Raw genomic sequence first — 23,282 nt, forward strand, 5'->3', positions numbered from 1 at the left:
ATCAAATGTAAAATCAGATATTGGTCTTGATATCAATGCACATATGCACACAGCATCAGTCATTAGGCTTTCCCAGTCTCTGTATTCGTAGGATTTCCTACAGGATTTCCACTAAAGTCATACAATGTGGCAGACATTTCGTTCAGCCTTTCTAGGCAGTTTGTGCATCAGCTTAGCCTGAGCTTTGCGGAACATCAAAGAAAATGTAATTGGATACTGGAGGCACTGTCAGTCACTAAATGCATACGCACTGCCACATTCCCTGTATTCATGTGGTTTCTCTGCTGTACAAATCCTCTATTGTCACATGACACCATTTGGGCTAAAGGCCAGCCAACCAGGACTACATTGGTTAAAATCCTAATGTAGTTTACTGACACACTGAGAGAAACCAAGGAGGGTATTTGCAAAGTCACTATATTGCCAGAGCTTTCCTTGTCATTGAGATCACTGGTAATGTGATGTCACCTGACTTCCTGTGGAGAGCTTTTCCATCTTGATTGAACTTAAGGTTTTTAAATTTTGTGTATTTGTCAAGAAGACTGAGAAACACAGGTAAAAGTTTGTTACCCACACTCATTACAGCTACATGGTAACTATCCTACATGAAATCATTGATGAGACATGAGCTCTTAATTTTTTAAAACTTTATGATTTAAAACTTTACAGAGTAAATTGGTTTCAACAATTCATACATTAATGGCAATCCCCAAGACATACCAGCATTCTTCCCACTTCAGCCCTCCTTGTTTTTATATTATTTATCCTTCTTTCCTATCCCTTCTTGCTTTCAAGAGTTCTTATCCATAAGCAAACGCTGTTCTTTTTATTTAGTATGGTTGATTGTTCTAAGGAGTATACCTCAGATGTTAATCTTCCCCTCCTAGCTTATAGATTGTTGGGCTGAAAGCTGAGTCAGAGGCGTGAGTACAGGTCCAAGACTGAAGAGTCGCTGAAGTCCATAATTTGGGGATTCCAAGTCTCCATCAGAACAGTGATCTATTTTAGGATTTTGGTTTGTTCTTTCTTCTCCCACTCAACTCAGTACCCTCTTTTGTGATCACTTTCAGAGTAATTAGTAGTGGAAGATGGGCACCATCTAGTTCTTCTTGTCTCAGGGTTGTAGAGGCTGAGGTTTGCTGTGGTCAATTCATCTTCAGGATGAATTGTTCCCACACATCTTCTATTTCTTTTATTCTTATTTTATGGTACTACTCTGCTGTCTGGGGAGGGAGGGTAAACAAAGAGCATGCAAGTGTGGCAGGCACAACTGGCATCTGGGTGGTTACTATACTGGTTGGTACATCTGTGATCAAGAAACACCAGGTTCAGCTCTCTTTTGGGCACTGAAAGAGCAATGAGGTACCCATGCACTGTGGAAGTCTGGAAGGTCATCTGCCCCCAAAATGGTGGGCCATGTTAGTAGAGGGACATCAACACAGAACATGGATACCCATATGGTAAATCACAACTGTTTCCACACATGGCCCAGGGCAAACTCTAGCACCTCTTCCTTTGTTTTGAAGGTTTTGTTATACTAACTCCAATGAAAGGTTTTCTTGTTGAGAATTTTCTCGTGTTTAATGAGACCTGACTTCCACAAAGAAGATGTTCCATATTTAATTCATGCAAAGGGCTTCTTTCATTTGTGAAATCTCTGATGTGCTGTAAGGCATCACGGCTGGGTGAAAGCTTTACCACACTCAACACATAAAATGTTTTTCTCCGGTATGATTCCACAGATGAGTTTTGAATAAAGCCTTTGCAACCTTCACTATATACATGGGTTTTCTCTCTCTCTCCAGGATAAGTTTGCTGATTAACAATGAGCTTATTCTTCCTGAGAAAGGATTTGCCACATTCACCACATACATGGAGTTTAGATCCTGTATGAAATCTCCAATATGCTAGTAAGGTATGGTTTATGGCTAACAGCTTTACCAAACTCAATACATACATAGGGTTTATCTCCTGTATAAATTCATAGATGTGGGAAACAGAAAGCTTTCTCCCAAATCATCTCCCCCAAACATGTTAAGACTTAGGACACTGCTTACAGCTAATGGTAAATGATTGTCAAGTTACCTCCCTGAAGGCAGTCAGCTGTCAGACTACTGTCTGGTCCCACCACAAGTAGGGTCCACTCCCTGCTGTTAAGAACGATGGGCAACTTCTCCCTAAAGGTTTTCAGCCATCACTTTGATCCCTGCAGGGTGGGTTTACACCCTACTGATAATGGTTTCTATTGTGATCCAGAGAACAGGTCAAACTGGATCAGTGAAATCCAAAATTAGGATGCCATCCTGAACCTAGGATCCACCCATCTTGTCACCCAATCCCTCCTCTTCCTATTGCGTATATATCCCTATATCACACCCCCCCCCACCCCACCCATTACGGTATTACCTATAGCACAACGCTTTCTTGTGACATGTCTTCCCCTGTAATTGGGGAGTTGCACGTCCCCAGAGAATATAAAAGCCTTGGTTAGCAATAAATCTATCTCCACGTGGACTACCAAGTGAGGCTGAGGTGAGCATGCTAACATGAAATGCGTCTGACTCCATTATTTCAATTTCTCTTCTATCTCTCATGCTCTCTATAACTTTATTATAATCTTTACTTATTATCATTGTCCAATTGCGGCTACCGGACCTATGATGATGTGTTAGGGGCTGGTTTCCCTCACACATAAATTTTGAGATTTCCTTTCTGAATGAAACTTTTGCCATATTCACTACATTCTCGGGGTTTCTCTCCTGTATGAGTTCCCTGATAAACACTGAGGTCCTTCTTCCTGATAAAGCCTTTTCCACCTTCATCGCATCCATTGGACTTCTCTCCAGTATGAGGTAACTGATGTTAAGTGAGGGAATTCTTCCTGATAAAGGCTTTTCCACATTCATCACATACATGGGGTTTCTCTAGAGCAGGGGTGTCTAAATTAAAATGAACAACTTTGATTTTGTGATTTCACTCATCTTCAGTAGTTAAAGCGTTAATGAAGGAAATGGGTGTACAGCATAGCCTTGATCTTCCCTAAGTGCTATTTCCTTCATAATAATTTTTCTATTTACATTTTATTTCAGATTTTACCTCAGGGGCCACACGTGGCTTACAGGCCACCAGTTTGACAACCCTCCTCTAGAATATGAGATCGCTGATGAACAGTGATGTCTTCCTTCCAAATAAAGGCTTTGCCACATTAATTACATACATAGGTTTTCTCTCCAGTATGAATTCGCTGATGGTAAGTGAGAGAAGTCTTCCCGATAAAAGCTTTTCCACATTCACCACATTCATAGGGTTTCTCTCCAGTATGAGTTCGCTGATGATAAATGAGAGCAGTTTTCCCAGTAAAGGCTTTGCCACATTCATCACATACATAGGGTTTCTCTCCCCTATGCGTTCGCTGATGGTAAGTGAGAGCAGTCTTGCTGATAAAGGCTTTGCCACATTTATCACATACATGGGGTTTTTCTCCAGTATGAGTTCGCTGATGATAAGTGAGAGCAGTCTTGCCGATAAAGGCTTTGCCACATTTATCACATACATGGGATTTTTCTCCAGTATGAGTTCGCTGATGATAAGTGAGAGCAGTCTTCCCAGTTAAGGCTTTGCCACATTGATCACATACATAGGGTTTCTCTCCAGTATGAGTTCGCTGATGAAGAGTGAGCCTGCTCTTCCAGTTGAAGGCTTTTCCACATTTATCACATACATAGGGTTTCTCTCCAGTATGAGTTCGCTGATGATAAAGGAGAGCAGGTTTCCCAATAAATATTTTTCCACATTCATCACATACATAGGGTTTCTCTCCAGTATGAGTTCGCTGATGAACAGTGAGCTCGTTCTTCCAGTTAAAGGTTTTTCCACATTCACCACATACATGGGGTTTTTCTCCTGTATGAGTTCGTAGATGAGTTTTCAGATGTACTTTCTGAATGAAGCCTTTGCCACATTCACCACATACATGGGGCTTCTCTCTAGTATGAGTTTGTAGATGAGCTTTAAAATGTATTTTCTGAATGAAGCCTTAGCCACATGCACCACATACATAGGGTTTCTCTCCAGTATGAGTTCACTGATGAAGAGTGAGCCCATTCTTCCAGTGAAAGGCTTTTCCACATTCATCACATAAATAGGGTCTCTCTCCAGTATGAGTTCGCTGATGAACAGTGAGCTTGTACTTCCAGAGAAAGGCTTTTCCACATTCATCACATACATGGGGTTTTTCTCCTGTATGAGTCCGTAGATTTGTTTTGAGATGTGTTTTCTGAATGAAGCCTTTCCCATATTCATTACATACATGGAGTTTCTCTGCAGTATGAGTTTGCTGATGAGCAGTGAGATCACTCTTCCTGGTGAAGTCTTTCCCACATTCACTGCACACATAGGGCATCTCTGCCCATGAGTTTCACGATATCCCTTGAGATATGATTTACTGTGATAAGTTTTGTCACATTCCAAGCATTTATATCGCTTTTTTCTTTCATGAGCTTTTTGATAAAGTTCATTGAGTTTGAACACTTTATTGAATTCTTGCCCACAATGACTGCATTCATAGGTCTTATCTGGTTTATCAATGATCTCATGCTCATAGAGCAAAGACTCCTTGATGAAGGCTGTCCCACATTTATCACCTGTGTGTGGTTTCTCAATTTCATCAGATTCCTGGTGTTGAATCCACTGTGACTTCAGAAGCCTGGATTGTTCACACTCAGGAAATTTCATTTCATTAAAAAATTGCTCTTGTTCAATGTGGAGGAAAGTTTCCTCATCTTGCTTGAGCACAAATGACTTCTGTGTTTTGTTGCTTCTGTCCTGATTTAATTTCAGAATCATTAAATCTGATTTAACAATTCTTTCATATAAACTGAACATCTCATAAGTTTCCTTTGGTAGGAAATTATTTTTGTGCTGATAAACAGTACTTTCCAATGTATTAAATTTATAGCATTGTTCCATTCTGTCCATGTATCTTTCACATTTCAAGTGCTCAAGCAAATGATCATCATCTTTCTGGACATCTATAAAAGAACAGAAAATTGACTCTTTTCAACATCTTGATTTACAATGGACCCCTTAAAATATGCATTGACACAAAATAGATCTTTAGTAATAACCCTCTTATATGAATATAAATAAACACTATGCTTAATGCTTATTGTCCATTGGATGAAATACAATTGTATAAATAATCCAAATGTTAAAAATAGTTCTTGTAGAAATCAGGGTTGATATGAAAGTGATGCATGGATACAGATTAGGTATTTGCTTAAAGAGGTACATGAAAACATACAACAAATGTACTAGAAGGAACAAATTGAAACCAATAGACTGAAGGTGTGATAAGGCTTGCTAGTTCCAATTGGTAGAGGTTAGATGTATTCATTTCATCAACCTTTACTGAAAGACAACTAAATACTAGATAAAGTAGTGAATGTGAAAAATGCCAAATGTTCTACTTGGGAGAAACACATTTTTACAGGTATATAGGAAAGGTATTATGGTACAGAAACATATTCTTAATGTTTATGGAGTCTGTATTCTAGCTTACACCACTTATCTTACAGTGTTGTTCTGTGGTGGCTTGCAAGTTGTTTTGATGCCAGAAGCAATGCCACCCAGTATTTCAAATACAAGCAGGATCACCCATAGTAGAAAGGTCTTAGTAGACTCTCCAGAAATAGGGATTGGGGGAAGACATAGTGATCTACTTCTGGAACATGCAGCCCTCAGGTTTAATGGCAATGAAATAACAATGAACAAGTACTAAATCCTCAAAGTACAGTCAACAATAATGATGCAGATAGAAGAAGAGCTTTGGGAACCGTCAGTACTTGACATGACATGACTGAAAAGGAAAAAAAATAGCTGTAAACATCCTCTAATAATTGGAAAATGGCATACATGAAAATCATGAAAAATTTGCAAGTTGTCAAAACAAAATGGAATGTTAAAGATTGATAGTTTATGCATTATTCAAATTTAGTAGACCGGTACTGGCTATTTTTAATTAGATAATCAGGTGGTTTATAAAGTTGAGATTGACAAATTCAAGAAGATTGGCATCATATTCATTATCCAAAAGCACATTGAAAGATCTTCCCTGAAGGATTGGTTTGTCAGTGGTAGGCAAGACCACTTACTACCAGTGTTATTTAGATTTGTGCGCCAATTAAAGCAAACATAAAGTGAGGGATCCAGCCCAATGTGGAATGGGCCCTTAGTAATTGCATATGCAATTAAAGAAGATAGAGCAGACAGCAAAAACGGTAGAGTTGCCTCATCTCTGGTGCCGGAATAAGAGCGCCAGGACGTTTAACAGTGAGTTCATATGGTAGCGAGGTATGCAAACCTCCAGAAGGCAAGACACAACATAACAGACAAGTGTGAATGTGGGAATATCCTGAATTTTTATTATAATCTGCCGAGAACACTTCCAACCATGGGCCTTGACAAAGTCAGTGCATGGAGGAGCATTTAAAGAAGGCTCCACCAAGGAAGGTCCCTTCCGCAAACCCCGTGAACACTTTGGAATTACTGGTCTGATATCATTATTGAAAATTGTAGCTGATGTCTGGTTCCTGATAATTTTGATCACTTACCCTTTTAGGAAACAACAGATGTCAACTGAGGAATATTCCCCAGAAGTTGAGGTTACTTCCCTTCCTATGGTTTGGAAAGATCCATGTCCTGACTGCGAGCAAAGTGTATTGTATAATAAAACTAGAAACTGGATGCCAGAAACCCCACTTAAGGAATTTATGTTCGATCCTGAGCAGGCTGAGCTAGTGCAACCAAAACTCACAGAAATCTCAGAGGCTCGTTTGGAAGCTTCTGTGTAAGACTTTTAAAAAATTATCATCCTCTTCCCACAGTTTTTCCCTTTCCTTATATTGGTTACAGCATAGGGGTTAAAATACGGCATCCCCCTCCAGGAAATAACCCAAAGAGAAATAGAGCTCCTGACCCTGATTTACCTTATACAGGGGCTTGTAATGAAAATGGCATAAGAATGGTTAACAAAGAAGGTGTACAAGTTCATTTTAGTAGTTTAAGTTTTATGGAAAGGTTAGCAAGAGGAAGGTCCCTGTGGTGTTTGAAGTCCACTAAAACAAAGCTCCCTATTGTGAGGCAACTCATATCTTGGTACAGAAAGACTTTTGGGAGTTTAATTTATGGGAACTTAGTGGAAAAGAAAGAACAAGAAATGAAAACCCTAGAGGAACAGCCCAAGAAGGAACATAAAGAACAGCCAAAGCCTGTCAAGTAATTTTTGATAATGAAATGTATTAATGCTTTAATGATTTCATAGTTAGAACAATGCACCCTAGTTGGATGAAGTGTGCTCAGTTATTGTTAGAAGGTTTATGTCTATCACCCTTGTAGTTGAGAAAGTTGTAGTTTCAAGATGTACTAATTTTTAACCAAGAATCACGATGTGATTTATGTAACTTGTCATGGTCTTGTGGCCTGAGAATTTCCTGATGAATGATCTCAGGCCATAAGCTTTAAGGCAAGAAAAAGAATATATATGCTGAAGCTTTGCATGAATAAAATTGGAACAGTCACCCGCAACCTTTGAGTCGTGTGGTTTCTGTCTCCTCGCCGATGTCATTACCCACCTTGAGGGACCCCCGGACCTTGCTGCAGATAGACTGCAAAAATAATCGTTTTATTAGGGGTTCATACAACTCTTATCATAATCCATACATACATCAATTGTGTAAAGCACATTTGTACATTCACTGCCCTTATCATACTCAAAATATTTGCTCTCCACTTAAGCCCCTGGAATCAGGTCCTCATTTTCCCCCTCCCTTCCCGCTCCCCTCTCCCTCATGAACCCTTGATAAATTATAAATTATTATTTTGTCATATCTTGCCTGTCCAACATCTCCCTTCACTCACTTTTCTGTTGTCCGTCCCCCATGGAGGAGGTCACATGTGGATCCTTTTAATCGGTTCCCCCTTTAAAACCCACCCTCCCTCTATGCTCCCAGTATCTCCACTCATACCACTGGTCCTGAAGGGATCATCCACCCTGGATTCCATGTGTTTCTGGTTCCTATCTGTACCAGTGTACACCGTCTGGCCTAGCCAGACATACAAGGTAGAATTCGGATCATGAGAGTGCGGGAGGAGGAAGCATTTAGGAACTAGAGGAAAGTTGTATTTTTCATCGTTGCTACATCACACACTGTCTGGCTGATTGCCTCCCGAAGACCCCTCTGCAAGGGGATATCCAGTGGTCTAATAATGGGCTTTGGGTCTCCACTTCGCACTCCCTCCCTTATTCACTCTGGTAAGATTTTTTGTTCTGATGATGCCTGATACTTGATCCCTTCAACACCTTGTGATAACACAGGCTGGTGTGCTTCTTCCATGTGGGCTTTGTTGCTTCTAAGCTAGATGGTCGCTTGTTTACCTTCAAGCCTTTAAGACCCCAGATGCTACATCTTTTGATAGCTAGGCACCATCAGCTTTCTTAGCCACATTGACTTACGCATCCATTTGTCTTCAGTGATCATATCATGGACGTGAGCACACAATGATATGATTTTTTGTTCTTTGATGCCTAATAACTGATCGCTTCGGCATCTCGTGATCACACAGGTGTGCTTCTTCCATGTGGGCTTTGTTGCTTCGAGCTAGATGGCCACTAGTTTACCTTGAAGCCTTTAAGACCCCAGATGCTATATCTTTTGGTAGCTGGTCACCATCAGCTTTCTTCACCACATTTGTTTATTCACCCGCTTTGTCTTCAGTGGTTGTGTCGGGAAGGTGAGCATGATAGAAGAAAATATTTTTTCATTCAGGATCTGAATTCTTTTAGACTACTTCATGATACGTATCAGGATGTGGGAAGGTGAGGGCCAAGAAGAATGGTGCAGACAAATTATTTATTCTCAGAATGAAGGAAGACCGCAAAGCCTGGTATCTAGGTGGAGAGGCATTCACAATTGTAAGCTGGAAGAGTCCCAGTTACATTCTCCTAATTAAAAATCATCCCCACAATATCCTCTCATTATAGTGTTACCTTAATGATACCTCATACCAGCACATGGCTAATTACTATCTGCCAGTAGCTTTAACTACAAGAGCAGACGTGTTGTTATTGTTCGCCCTGCTAAGGAGACAGTTACTCTACTCCACCTGCCCTCAACACTGGTCTTAAATTGCTCATCCAATTAGTTCAGGCATCCCAGATTAAAGATCCTGCCTACCTTGTTAGGTAGGTAGGGGTCTGTGAGGTGGGGAGGGGGGCTGCATGCCCTGAGATTACATAAATTAGTGAAAAATACAAAGTCTTTTTATTGCTGTCCTTCAATTACACAACCTTTTATGATACATTCAGAGGGCATTTAAGAGACAAAGGGATAGTTGATTCCTTGAGTGACAGCAACAAAGGGAAGCTGATTGTTTTTATAGCTAGGCAACTTTTAGCTGAGTAGCAAGAAGTCAGCGGCCTGTAGGAGCTGTATACTAACATCTTACTGGAGGGCATTGTGGAGAAAACTCTATCTGGGGATTGTGCATTTCAGCTCTAGCTTTATCCTTGGGGCTTGAGAAGGTTTTCTTCTAACACTAGTACTGGTCTTCCAAGCCCTGTGGTCAGGAGTATAGAGATAAGGCTGCTTTCATCCAGGTTCTGTTTTCCACAATAAAGAAATTGAGGGTGGAGGAGGGAGAGGATAAAGTGGAGCTAATACCAAGGAATTTAAGAACAAAACATTTCAAACTGTGGTAGCAATTGTATAGTACTCCTCCATGTAACTGAACTATGGGATGTTATGATATCTATAAGAGCTCCCAACAAAATATTGAAAAACATATATATTGAAAATTTCACATGAGTTTTGCAGCCTGATATTGATCAACCATACAATCATATACAGTGATGAATGTAAAATTTGGGGAAAGTATCAGTAATTGGAAAATGTAACAATAGTGACAGGACATACAAGTTTACTGATAAAATTTTGAGACTAATGATGAATTCATACCAAATTTCTTATTAAGCATCAGAAATGGTAACTATACATATGGATCTTTCGGAATGGAACAAATGAAAATCAAATCAACCACATCTATAGAAAGAAATGGTGGAAAAGCTCATTAGTCAAAACATGCCTAGGGGTTAACTGTCGAACCGAACAATTGCTCAAATCCAAGTAAAAGCAAGGAAAAGTAGCTAGATCACAGAGCTGAGAGACTACGTAAAAAATAAACTTGAGGAATAAAAGACTGATGACTGAAGACTAGTGACTGAGACCAGATGAGATGTGGGATGACACGAAAGACATCTTACATATGGAAACCAAAAGGCTACTCAAAAGGCAGAAAAGAGAGCAATGTTGAATATATTACTCATTGTTTGAATAACAGCAATAAAATCTATTGGAATATACTGCAAAAATGTTCTTTAGAAGCAGCAAAGGTCATCGTTCGTGTATTGGAACCTGTTAAGAAGGGGTGGGCCTAAGGAAGGCACACTGCATACTAAGGAATACGCAGCAGACATGTGCATAATGATAAAAAACATGCCCTTTCCACTTCCAAAATTATTGGAGGAACAGACAACTTAAAAAAAATCTTACAGGTAGAAAAAAATTTAAGGTATAGTACTAAAATATACTTTAAGCTGATAATTTTCTTGCTAGGAAGATAATTTTAGATACCTGAAAATAACAGAAGTCATAAACGTGTTTCACCAAAAGGAGTAAAATATGGAGAAACATGTCTGTTAAAGAATTCCAACAGAGAAGGCAATTTGACCATCTCTATAAGAAAACAGAAAGAACTTATATCACCTGCATGAAGAAAACTTTAAAAGAACAGGACAACAAATGAGAAAATGGACACCAAAACCTTTAGAGAAACTCCAAGGGGGGAAGCTAAGGAAGCCCAAAGGAGACCCGTTTATGGTGGGAGTTCAAGATCCAAGATGGTGCTGCATACTGCAAAGGGAAATCCATTCTTACCCAGTAGGGGAGGAATGTGCTGTGCTCAGAGGACAGTCACAAATTCAGAATTCTCTGTTTGGAGAGAGTCTAGCAAGATGGATTTTCATAGTAAAGTGGAAGCATGCAAAAGAGAAAATTTCAGAATGTTAAAGAAAGAAACTTATTCAAGCAAACATACAATAGTGTAAAACAAGTAAATGGAAATTTAATTTCATAAGAGCTACATGTCTACTTTACTCAACATCTAGAAGAATTCAAAGAAGTGTGCAATTTTATGCATTTTCTGACACCTATTATACATGTGAGCCTTCTACCAGTTGAATCAACTCCCCCAGTCAAATTGCCTTAAGGCATTTTGACCATGCATCTGAAAAAATTCCACTATAACTTGTTTCTAATACCGAACACATTTCTCTTATTCCAATTGAGAGAAAGCTTCTGAGGTGACACTACATAACCTGTTTATGAGAAATTACAGCATCTTAGTCACACTAAAATTAACCTAAAGTTTGTAAAGCCCGAAGAATGTTGTATTTCTAGGAAAATAATGTTCAAAGGAACAAAGTAAATAGTGTTTTCTCAAGGGTAGAAGGCCTACCCCACTAATCTTGGACCAGAGAATGCAATGAGAATCTATCGCTTTGAGAACACCACAGACACAGCAAGGATTTCAACACGTAAGATAGGAAAAGTCAATGACAGAGCCAATGACTTGAGAATTCTCCTCACCAATGGAAACCAGGATGCGATAGTTCTCCAACATCACATCCTGATATAGTGTCTTCTGAGCAGGGTTCAGGAGCTGCCATTCCTCCCAGGTGAACTTTACAGCCACATCATTGAATGTCAGTGATTCCTGTAGTAAGAGGAGTCTATTTAATGGTGTATTTTCCATTTGAAGATTTAAAAATATATATCTTACAGTAAAGAAATCAAAACAGTAATAAAAACTAACTGAGGACTTGGTTGAAAATATTTGACCTTATTTCTATATTCGCAACCATCAGCCCAGAAAACTAGCCCAATTTTCAGAAAGATCTCCATTGTTCTGAGAAATAAATGTTTTCAAATACACATTCTCCAGGCCAGCTAATGTGCCCCCACCCCCTACAATAATTCTCCATTAAGGAGCAGTCTTAAAGAAGGTACCATAGTAGATGAATCATTTCTGTACGGGGCTACTTCACAATGCCTGAAGGTTATCTGTAGATCAGAGCAATCAGGTTCTGTAGCCGGCCCAACATAAATGTAGTAAATGCCTGGGGAGGGGCCCAACATAAATGTAGTAAATGCCTGGGGAGGGCTCAGGGCGGGTTTGCAGTCAAGTAGCACTAGCTCAAGATGGTAACTCACACTTTCCTTATTTATACTGTTACCCGCTGATGCTATTACCCATTGACTATGCATATGCTGACGGCATGACATGCACGCCTTATGGAAAGATCTGTAAGTTCCACTATATGTACATCCATTGGAAAATACATTCACGCTCAGTCCTGACCTGGGAAGAGAGTCCCTGTGTCCTACTGTCTGCTCTCTGTCTTTTAATATTTGTCACAATTGCAATGTCACTCCAGAGGATCACTTTTCGAGTGTTGGGGACCTCCATGCCCCAAAATAATGCACCCACTCATAACATTAAAATTTTGAGTTCCAGTGAAATTGCTCAGCGTTATACTCCCACAAAGTAGATAAACACCTGTTTATTATGAAATGGAATTAGGGCTTCTACTGGTATCACCATTATAAGAGGCTCGGAACCTTCAGTGGCAATAAGTATCAGGAACATTTCAGATGGGGGAGGTCAAACATACCTCAGCTCTCCAACATTTTTTGTCAACTCTTACACAAGTCATTCCTCTCACATGACTCTTTGTCTCAATTCTGGGTCTAGTAATCTGCTGCTGTGGCCACACAAAACTCAATAGAACAAAGTGTCTATTCATGAACAAGGTTCAACTTGGGATCAGGAACAAGCAGCTTTAACCAGAACCAAGATCAGAATGTTCATGGGCAATATCTCCCTTCCTGAATGCAGAACAACTTTCTAAGTTATTAAAGGCCACTTTAGGACAAGCTCCTCTTGACAACCCTAAGACAAATTCTTCTCAGCCACCTTCAGACCGTATTGCCTTAATTTTAATTGCAAGGTCCTCTTGAACCTGCCATCTTTCACCACATGCTCTGCAAGGGCCACTCGTAGTTTTGTTGGGTGGACCTCTGGAGCCCTCCTTACCTTGCCTAGGCAGGGAAGGTGGTAGGTTAACCCAAGAAGCCATCATATCAAGAGGGAGAGAGAGAACTGCAGGCATAGTTTAAGAAGAGAGAGAGACATTTCCTGTCATCTGACTTGTTGATTTGGTTTTGTTAGCCCCTGTAGCCACACAGTTCAGAATGAACCCATGGATTAGGGATTTGCAGCTTCCAGAAATTCATGAGCCATTTCCTTGAATGACAACTGCAAGCCGCCTGTGTGAGCTAACTGGACAGCTCAATACACTCACTCTATGAGTCAACAGCTTGCTGCCTGACCTTCCCATTTGGGTTCCTCAGTCCCTGCAACCTATTATCTGACCAGATTCAACAACTTCACTTTGTGAGGCAGTGGACTGTGGTCTGACCTGGTGAGCTGGTTCATTAGCCTTTGCAAACACATGGATGAGGAGAACCTTACAGATTGATCCCTGACCTCTACACTGATTAGGGACTCACCAGCTTCCACATCATAAAGAGGGATTTATTTACTTGATGACTATTTAGTTTTGTAAAATGCTGGAGAGCAAATCATGGACCATCTTGAACCTCTACTTCATAGGGACCGGTCTACTGCTGCTCCTGCAAAATGAACCATAGTATTCACAGATCAAGAGCTGTGTAATGGAGATAAAGACAAGGGCAGATGGGACACAGTGAGAGAGCCAATGGTGACAGGTCCAGAAAGGACTTTTCAGCCAAGAAAGTGGCAGTCAAGATCAACAAGAGGATATCCCAAAGAAGTTGAGAGGATGCTATAAAGATGGAATTAAGAAATGAACCAACCTATAGAAGGAAAAATGTCTGATAGAGGACAGGGAAAACAGGCCTGCCCTGAAGAAGAGCAAATGTGCTTACATGATTCTTTAATATGAAAGCCAATGTGTAGCCTATTGATTCTGATATCAAATTACACCCTGTTATCTGTGACTCTGAAGTGTAATTAGCCCATGGCAACTGCAAAAAAAATTACTGAGCTGAGTAGGAGAGGGCTGTGGCAAAGATACTGGTGTCATAACTGGAAATCTACTGGAGGGTACAGGTCTGTCTAAGCTCTGCCTCATACAAATCCAAGCTGATGTTGATTCTCTCCCCTGCTTCCATAGTGCGAGGAGGTGAGCTGCTGTCAGCCATTTTTAAACCACTACTGCTACAGGGTCCATGTTAGATGCATTGATGAGAATGCTGCTGTTTGGGAGATTATCTAATATATAACCTTCAGAAAGAAGCTTTAAAGGAACTTACCCAAACAAAATCCCATGGAATAGTGAAAGTGAACTCTCCTAAAAAAGTGATTTTATTTCTCCTTAAAAATTATGCATAGTATATCATTTGAATGCTTCTCAGGAGCTGGCCATAGAATAATAAACTATGAGTTGGAAGATAATGTCATCCAAAGAATCCTCACTGATATATTATGTTCAATGTCAATAGTTTATGTTAATCCTATGATCAATATACTCCTAAACTTCTCCAGCCAAATATTGAAGTCAGAGTCAAAGTTTATCTCTAACTTCTAGTATTTCAAATCTCCACTTTTCCAATGAACTGAATCAGTATTACACAGGCTCCTACAATTCCAGTAGGAAATACAGAAAAGGATAAAACACATCAAAATCACCTGAGCTTTGGGCATTTTCTCTGATCCTTATAACACTGCCGGCAACTGGGATGCTCTGTTTATTTTATCTGGATCAGCTAATGATGCTCACAAATTTCAATCTCTCATGAGGACATCCCCAAAATAATAATACCAGGCGCTTCTTCCTCCTTCCTCTAAGCTGCTGGTGATGCACCATCTGCAAGCTGATGGGAGAATACAATGTGAGTAACACATAACCTGTAGGTCCAGATGCTGTTCTTTCCCTCTTTTTTTTTTTCAGCGCCACGTGGGTTTATTTGTACAACAAACAGCACAAGAAGACACCAGCGCCATGCAGGCAGCAGCCCAGGGCTCACACCAGTCCCTCTCGCCCTCACAAAGAACTCTACTTTGTGGGAGCCTGGGGGCCTTTGGGAGCTTGAGCTGGGGCAGGGGCGCCTTTGGGAGCTTTTGCTGGTGTCGTGGCCTTGGCTGGAGCATCAGCTTTGCTTTGTGCCTTGGCCTTGGGCCGGCAGAGCCTCAGACCCTTGGCAATACGTGCACGAGCCCACTTGCCAAGCTTGGGGTGGGCAATGTAGGCCAGTCCGCTGAGCTTGCGGTTGACGCCCATTGGGATCTTGGCCTTGACCTCTGTGGGCTTCACAAGATCCTTGATGGCCTCAGCGCGAGCAGCCGCAGCCTTGGCGTTGTTGGCCTGCATTTTCTTCAGGCCCTTCTTGTTGTGCTTCCTGGCGAAGCGCATGTTCCTCAGGAACTTGGGGTCCACCCCCTTAAGAGATTCGTATCGTTGTGACCGGGGTTTTTTGATGCCGTTTCTGTGCCATTTCCGGGATTGGTTGTACGTGGTGTGGTTCTTGGATTTGGCCATGTCTGCACCGACGCCTGCAGCTCCCGGAACGCCAGGGACCGGAAGAGAGAGAGAAAGTCGCGGTGCAGCCCGTTCTTTCCCTCTTAACACACAAAGTTCCCAATACTGTTAATGGTCCCCTCAATGAGTATTGGGAAGCATGCTTATAACATGAGCAAAAAAATATAAAACTCATTAATTTTAAAACATGTGAATAAAAGATTACTTTATAACAAATAGAGATTGGGCAATCAAATATAAATGTCAGAAAGAAGAAACAAAACATTTGAATCCCTACCTCACAGCACACAGAATTATCAATTCCTTACTGTGTGACTCTCAAGGAGAATAACAAATGAATCTTTAAGATAAATATGTTAATTAAAGCATCTGGAAACATTTTAAATGGGCTATATAAAGAGCTATTATAAACTAATGATTATTTTATAGAAGAACTATAAATTGTATAATCACTTTAGAAACACTTTAAAACTCACCATCAAGTAGAGTTAGACGTATAATCTGCAGATAGGACACAGGAGAACTGCTGTACAGAGCTTTCAAGACTTTAAAGGCATAACAGGATGCTAATGGCTGTGTACCTCTCACCTTGAAGATAGAAGTCCAACTCTTAGCATATGTTAAAACCAAGGCTCCATAATAAACACTTACATGACATCTATTAGATTGAAATTTATATTTATATATATATGAAAAAGTATACATTCCCCAATAGTGAGTCCATTTTTGAATCCCAATATAGATAACGTTTTTAATGTAGCATTATTTGTAGTACCTAATGCAGTTAAGATTGGCGGTTTTCAATCTATGGGTTGAGACCACTTTGGGGGTTGAAGGACCCTTTCCCAGGGGTCGCCTGATTCACAACAGTAGCAAAATTACTGTTATGAAGTAGCAATGAAAATAGTTTTATGGCTGGAGGGTCACCACAACATGAGGAACTGTATTAAAGGGCTGGGGCATTAGGAAGGTTGAGAATCACTGAGTTAGACAGTTGGTCTATACACATATAGTCCCCTTAACTTCTTCCAAATCATTTACGTGGGTTTGTCTCCTGCCAATGCGAACGAGGCAAAGAAGCCCTGGTGGCACAGTGGTGACTGTCGGGCTGTCCTGCAAGTTCAGCAGTTGGAAACCCCCAATTTCTCCTCAAAAGCAGGATGGGGCTTCTATCAACCACAAGTGACATGGCTTTCTACTCCGCCAGAGTTACAGTCTTGGAAACTCACGGGGGCTGTTCGACCCTGTCCTAAAGGCTCACTATGAGTCAGTGTTAACTTGATGGCAGTGAGTTTGGTTTTTTTTTTGCTTCAAGAGGACTGGGCATCTTGCCCAACAATACATCGGTACTTTGTGCATTGTGGTTACGTAAATAAACTATCTAAAATCTAACCTGAAGATCAGTCACACTGGAAATCGTCCTAGGACTAATTGAGTCATTTCAGAGACAAAAACTGGGATCTCACTACCATCAAAAAAGAAGAGCCAGAAGTAGGGGCCTTTGGATCCTACATTCTAGCACTAAAACTCTTCAATCCAGAAGACAGAGAGCTGTGACACAAGAGAGGAAGTGATGGGGAGAAGCAGCAACAGAGACATGGTGGCAGCAGAACCAAGAGACTGAGACAGACCAGTGGGATTCTCAGGTCACAGAACAAGTGACGTAAGTGCCTTTGGGCAGGAGGTTAGGAGGTGAAATAGGGGTACATCTGAGTACTTATCTGGGCCACTTGATTTGTCAACCTACATAGAGCTGAGTGTGTTTGGTGTGAGGCTAAGGTGCAGAGTGAGCATTTATCCGCAGAATGAAAAGACCTTTTTAACATTTGCCCATTCAGGACAGAAGCCAGGGGGTTGCAGGGCCTGACCTCACCTGCAGGGTGGCTGTCAATATGCTGTCCCAAAGAACTGTACCTTGTGTAGAAAAGTAACCCCTTTGTCAAATATAATTTAAGGAGGACATTTATTAAACTTTAAGAGACAACAAAAGACACACACATAAATCATATGGATAAGGGAGGCCATCAGTAGTTCAAATGCAACTGAGGATTCAGTCGAGACCCTGGATAATAGGGCACAGAACAAAAGATCATGTCACAGATCATGATTGGTGGCAGATCAGTACATCACAGCTACAGGTGGGACAGTAGCAGCAGGAATGGGACCATAATTGGGACATGCACATTATTAGATAGAAGGACTTACACGAATCGTCCAGGCCCTTCAAACTGAGGAAATCAATTACTGTGCTGTCCTCAGTAAGGTGAGCTCCATCAAGGACACATGTAGGCAGGCCCTGGGAAGGGGCTGGCTGGAGAGGAGTACAGGCAATCTATTTTCTAAGGCATTCTCCCCAAAGGGAAGATGATCTACATTCTTGGTTAATGATCAGAATGAATTCAATGGAAGCTTAATCAAATTGGGGTTGCAGCAAATGGACAGAGTTGTCACTGTCATCAGCAACGAAAACCTTAAACCCAACTCAGTGCCAGCGAGTGGATTCTGATTATAGCAACACTTTAAAAGGAGGTGGACCGGCCCTTTGTCGATTTCTGAGACTGTAACTCTTTACAAGATCGGAAACCTTGTCTGTCTCCCCAGGGGTGACTTGTAATTCTGAACCTCTGACTGGCAGTTAGCAGTCCAATCTGTAACCACTATGCCAGCAACCTTTTGGAAATTGGAGTGCTCACAATTTAAGTTCTAATATAATTATAAATGGTTTCATAACAAGTGAATTCTATCTTTCAGGGAGATGCTCAAATTGCTCAGACCCTGACCAATGGGGCAGCCTGGATCCTTGTACACTGGTGCTTTCCTGGATTCACACTCCAGGAAGCCCAGATCCCTCCTCCTTTCCCTCAAGTTCCTCTGCCCAGTGCTGCCCCCAGGAACCTCAGGGATGCTCACCCTGCTTGGAGTCAGGTGATTGGATTTGGTTTACAACCCAGTCAGAAGTTGAAATCCTTCCTTGTGATGCTTCAATGTGCAAGACAGTAGTACCAGATTTCTAGCTCCCTAGACTGGACCATATTTCTCTGTGGCAAATCTTTGATCTGAATCAGAAGAGGAGGCAATGCTGAAAAAGGCATATCAGGTTCTTGGCCTGTACTTCTTGGGCTAAATAGTGACCTCCCCCACCAACTGGGATCCAGATCACACTCCAAGCTGAGGGTGTTTGCATTAAATAAAAGCCCACTCTCTTTACACAGCATTTTACTAATTTCTCAAATATCATCATCAACTTTGGATTCACATCCTATAAACACAATATTTCGTTTTAGAATAAAGCGCAAGTATTTAAGGCCTCAAAATTCTCAAGCTCCATTGAAGGTAAATATCTTCTTTTCATCAGCAATCTAACTGAAGAAAGGAATATTTTATGAAGAATGTTCTTTACCAGCCCATAGTGCACCTCAGACTATAACCCTTGACATATCTAGTGAAAGTGATCAAGCTGAATCATGTTCATAGATGTCACTCCAACGTAGGCTGAGCTTTTCATCAAGTATAACCTGCCCCAATCCCCTTGCATCCTGGGTATTTTTTATGATATCTATTGTGTGTGAAGAAATGCCTACGTTGGGTACCCATTTATGCATCATAGTGTGGAAAGTAGAGAACGTTGTACAGGTGGACAACAAGAGACAGAGGGACACTACTAGGACATCCTAGACGTACCTTGGCCAACACAGAGATATCCTAAACAAGAAAACCTGCCAGGGGAATCCTTACTTGCTACTCTCTTAAACTCTTGTGTTTATGGATGTCCAATTTTAAAGCCTTTGGGAAAGACTGCAGCCTACAGTCAAGGAATGGCAAGGGCTAAGGTAGATGGGCCATGGCAAGAACCAAGGTGTGGCAGAAGCTTAAAAGTACAAGATGGATCCAGAAAAGAGATGACTGCTCAACCATTTTGTCATCTTGGCCTAAATTCTGGATTCCAAACTTTCTAGGTAATGCTGACTGATGGCAAACAACACACACTGGGGGAGTGGGCTTATTGGCTTGAGTTCAAGGATGTCCCATCCATAGTCTCAGGTGTGAGTGACGGGTTAGCTGCAAGACTAGAGGATCCAGCCAGAGCAAGTGATCCATGAGCGTTGAGTGGGTTTCAGGATGTTCAGAAGGTCTATAATCAACTGAATCACAATTAAATTCCATGAGAAACTTCAAGGCTAACTGGAAGACAGATTAAATTTGAAGATTCTGGCAGCTAGACACCAGAGTATTCACACAGTATGAATAAACAATTTATGCGTTTTGTCTAAGTTCACATTATTGGGTGAAACATAACAATGATTGTGAAAGTACACTTACTAAAATTTTCTATGAGACCAGTAATAACCTGTTAACAAGGTCAGATCATGAAACTTCAAGAAAACTGGAGACTAATATTGATAATGGATCTACATGAAGAAGTTCTTGAAAATATTGGGAATTGAGTCAAAAACACATGAAAATAATTACATATGATGAGTACTTGGAATCTATCCTAGAATTCATCTAACATGAAAATTAGCACTGTAATATACCAATTAATGTAAAAAAAGGATAATCTAAATAGACAAAGAAACATACTAAGCAAAGTCAAAGGCTTTTAATGCTAAGGAAAAAACCTCTACAAATCCAACATAAAGCAGATATAGTTCAATATATTAATATGCCAATACACATTCCTAAAAAGATAGTCAAAAACATCACCCCACGTCTGAAAAAGGACAAACATAAATGTCCAGTTTTACCAGTAATATTAAAAATTGACTGTATGTTCTAACTAGAGCAATCAGGTTAACATTCTTTTAAATAATAATTTTATTGGGGGGGGGGTCTTGCAAATATTATAAAAATCCACCATTCGATGGTGTTAACCACACTTGTACATATGTTGCAATCAAAATTTCCAAAACATTTTTATCATTTTATTGGGGGCTCATACAACTCTTATCACAATCCATATGTACATCCATTGCGACAAGCACATTTGTATATTTGTTGCCATCATCATTCTCAAAACATTTTCTTTCTACTTGAGCCCTTGGTATCAGCTTCTCTCTTTTCCCCTTCCACCCCCTTAACATTTTTTTAAGGAAGAAGAGCCTACCAAAAAGAAATAAAAATTCCTCTAATCATAATTTAATGATAATATCTATAAAATATTCACGATATGCCATAAATAGCTAATAAATATTAAAGATGTGGTAGGCTACATTTAAACACGCTGAAATAACTCTTGGTACTTAACTCACTAATTATTAATTGCTAATCAGGAGGATGAGGGGAAGGTCAGGGAGAAAGAGGGAACAATCACAATGATCTACATATAACCCCCTCCTAAGGGGATGGACAACAGAAAAGTGGGTGAAGGAAGACATCAGTCGGTGTAAGACATGAAATAATAATAATTTACAAATTATCAAGGGTTCATGAGGGAGGGAGGGAATAAAAATGAGAAGCTGATACCAAGGGCTCAAGTAGGAAGAAAATGTTTTGAGAATAGTGATGCCAACAAATGTAGAAATGTGCTCAACACAATGGATGGATGTGTGGATTGTGATAAGAGTGTATGATAAAAAAAGTGTATAATCCCACAATAAAATGATTTAATAAAAAAGATAAAGAAAATACAGCATGATCAAAATTACAGCATTTATCTTACAGAGAAGGAAATGCAAAATTATTCAAATTAGAACCCTGAAACAGAATTTGTTTCGACCCATTCTATGATGAAAGTCATGGATTTAGAGTCCTGTAGTTTTCTGTAGTGTTGAAGGTCCTTATATACTGATGAATTAATGAACTAAAGCAAGGGATTTTAGGCACATATAATATTAGAGTGACAATATAGTTACATATATAGACACACATAAATGTATATGATATACACACACCTATATTAAGCTGGACAGCAGAAAGGATTGATGTTCACCCAAAAATTGAAGTTTGAGGACTTGAACACACTGAGCCATGGATGTTCCAGCTAGAATTGGACCCACGGGCTTCAGTTGGACTGGGCTGGGATATTTTCTTGATAAAAAGCTCTTTCTTATGTATATGTTAGTGTCTATAGTTGTATTTTTCTAGATACTCCAGCCCAAGGCAAGTCCCCATCACATTAGTGACATATGTGGGAAAAAGAGTGTATCTGACATGCTGCTCTTAAAGAAAGACACATCACAAGGAAAGTGTGAAAAGATAATCACCAATTCCCTGACACCAAGTCAGCCCTATGTTCCTCTAAGTCTGTGGATTTTGGGTGGGTGAAAATCTATTTATAACAACAGTATCTGAGGGGCCAGCCTCAATCCCAACTACAAGGACATTTGCCCCCTTCCCCCCCTACCCCTGGAAAAATTTACTTCAGAGGACAACACTGAAGCTACAGCTCAGGGAAAGGGACATGTAGCACACAGGAGAAAATGAAGAGGGAGAAAGAGAGAGTGGAGCACATCCTGGCCAATCAAGCCTTGAGGACAATATCCCCCGCTCAGCGCAGCCAATGCAAAGGGAGGACCTATGGCTGGCCCCACTATGAGACATGACATCCCTCACTGACCCATAGTCCTACAGCGGACAACACTGGAGACACTGTGTGAGAATTGCATCCAATCTGACCCCACCACACCAAGGCAAAACACTAAGGACGTGCAATAGAACATGGGGAGCAGAGTGAGGAAGTCCCAAGGGAGTACGCAAAATAGACTTTGGGGCCGGGGTGTGGCAGCCTATCAGACTCCACAGGAAAACACTCCTAAAGGTCAACAAACACACCTTTAACTTTTTACGGTTTTTCTTTTTTTTTTTTTGTCATTGCTTTTTTTGTTGCTGTTTTTTTGTTTTCTTTGGTCACTTTGTTTTGCTGTCTTTGTGTGTGTGTGTGTGTGAACATATTATCTCTGCATGTCTATCTAGATAAGATAGGCTGGACAAACAATCTGGAGGAGAAAGCAATAGGACCCATGGTTGGGGGAAGGGGGTGGACATGGGATTGGGGGAGGTGGGGGAAAGGAAGGAAGTGGTGTTAACCAACCCAGGGACAAGGGAACAATAAGTGATCTAAAATTGTGGGAAACAAAAAGATTTCTCCCAAGTTGTTTCCCCAAATATATGTTAGACTTAGGACACTGCTCGCAACTAATGGTGATTGTCAAGTTACCTCCCTGAAGACAATCAGTTGTTCCACCACAAATAGGGCCCACTCCCTGTTGTTAAGGATAATGGGTTACTTCTCCCTAAAGGTTTCAGTTTGATCCCTGCAGGGTAGGTTTATATCCTACTGATAATGGTTTCTATAGTGAGCCAGAACAGGTCAAACCTGCTCAGTGACATCCAAAATTAGGCCACTATCATGAATTTTGGGTCCCCTCATCTTGTTACACGTATACCCTTATTCCCTCCTCTTCCTATAGCATATGAACCCCTAGATCATCCCCTGCCATAACTGTATAACCCATAGCACAACCCTTTCCTGTGACGGATGTCTTCACCTTTAATTAGGGGGCTTACATGTCCCCAGAGAATATAAAACCTTGGTTAGCAATAAATCTCTCTCTCCATGTGGACCAAGTGAGGCTGAGGTGAGGAT

Source organism: Tenrec ecaudatus, chromosome 15 (assembly GCF_050624435.1).
Source record: "Tenrec ecaudatus isolate mTenEca1 chromosome 15, mTenEca1.hap1, whole genome shotgun sequence".
NCBI lineage: Eukaryota > Metazoa > Chordata > Mammalia > Afrosoricida > Tenrecidae > Tenrec > Tenrec ecaudatus.